Source organism: Rutidosis leptorrhynchoides, chromosome 1 (genome assembly GCF_046630445.1).
Source record: "Rutidosis leptorrhynchoides isolate AG116_Rl617_1_P2 chromosome 1, CSIRO_AGI_Rlap_v1, whole genome shotgun sequence".
In the NCBI taxonomy this organism is placed as follows: Eukaryota; Viridiplantae; Streptophyta; class Magnoliopsida; order Asterales; family Asteraceae; genus Rutidosis; species Rutidosis leptorrhynchoides.
This window is the reverse complement of record NC_092333.1, coordinates 75,058,549-75,060,202: the sequence shown is the minus strand read 5'-3', so window position 1 is coordinate 75,060,202 and position 1,654 is coordinate 75,058,549. Positions and strand designations below refer to the sequence as shown.

At 35.7% G+C, this 1,654-nt stretch overlaps 1 non-coding gene across 1 annotated transcript; it reads left to right on the top strand.

The window, feature by feature from the left end:
• The first annotated feature begins 583 nt into the window (after positions 1 to 583).
• Positions 584 to 690, top strand: LOC139887213 (small nucleolar RNA R71). The gene has a single exon (XR_011773052.1). It is a non-coding gene; the product is annotated as a small nucleolar RNA R71 (small nucleolar RNA).
• The last annotated feature ends 964 nt before the right edge of the window (positions 691 to 1,654 follow it).

The window sequence follows — 1,654 nt, the reverse complement described above, 5'->3', positions numbered from 1 at the left end:
TGGCTTTTTATCGTCGGTTTGTGGTGGTTTGTTTTGAAAATTAGGTCTTTGCTGATTGTAAGTATTATTGGATACTTGTTGATTGCTAGGACCTTGTTGGTTATTGTATGGAACATTTCGATTATAATTCTGGTTTTGATTGTAAATCGGTCTTGGCAGTTGATAATTATTCTGATAATTATTTCCAGACCTTTGGTTTATGTATGAAACATTCTCTCTTTGTTCCATTGTTAGTTCAATAATGAGACAATCTTTTGTCAAATATGGTCCTCCACACTGCTCTCAACTAATTCTTATTGAGTGTATATCCTTAGTCATCTTTTCCATTCGTCTCTCGACAACATCTATCTTTGCAGAAAAGGAATCTAAGTCATGACTAGAATCGGCTCTAGCTGCTTTAGATGATCTAACGATATCTTTTTCTTAGTGCCACTCATGTGAGTGGGAAGCAATGTTATCAATAATTTTGTAAGCATCAGTTTCCGTTTTCTTCATAATGGAACCACCAGCTGCTATATCGATGTCTTTCCTTGTAGTGATGTCGCATCCTTGGTAGAATATTTGTACTATTTGACAGGTGTCTAAACCATGTTGCGGACATCCTCTCAATAACTTTCTAAATCAGGTCCATGCCTCATATAGAGTTTCATTTGGCTTCTGTGTGAATGTAACAATTTCTCCTTGAAGTCTTACGGCTTTAGATGCCGGAAAGAATTGTTTAAGAAATTTTTCAACTAAAACGTCCCATGTATCAATCGCCCCTTCAGGTAACGATTCCAACCAATCTTTTGCTTCTCTCTTTAAAGTCAAGGGAAATAACATGAGATATATCTGTTCATCTTCAACTTCTCTTATTTTAAATAGAGTGCAGATTTTATTAAATGTACGAAGATGTTCATTTGGATCTTCCTTCGGCGTACCACTAAATTAGCATTGATTTGTTACCATGTGTAGAATTTGTCCTTTGATTTCATAATCTGACGCATTAATGTCTGGATGAGTAATTGCATGACCTTGGCCAGTGCGTTTAGCTCTCATTCGGTCTTCCATACTTAGAGGTTCCAGATTTTCCATGATTGAATTTGTTGAATCTGAATCACTAGAGGATTCTGATTTAATGGTTCGTTCCTCAATAATCTGTGTTTGAATGATTGGTGTTTTCGGAGAAAAGATTAGTGGTTCAGGATCTATGAATCGTCCCTGAATATTCTCCGGATTCTCAATTGTGAGGTCGGGTTCAAAAAATGGATTATCGGAAATTTGAATTGGAGTACTTGGTCGACTGGATGACGATTCTAAAGAAAAATCAACAGCGACAATATTTGCTAGATGTCTTGATCAAGTTACAGGTGGTGAACGTACAAAAGGTGGTGAACGTTTTGCTCAGTGTATTCACTGAATATCCTATTAGTTTTTAAAAAGAAAGAAAAATTATATAAGTTATCCAATTAATAGACTTTTCTGATTTTGCCCACTTTTCGAATAGCCAAAAGATGCAGCAGAGGGGCAGGATTCGTTTGGTCTCAATATAATTGAGTACTGTTTGGCTCCAATAACCCGGTCCACGTACAAATCCAACTATTACTACGAACCAGAAAATTTTGATGTCTATCAATTTAACCACTTAAAACAATTTTTCGTAATTTAAAGAAAT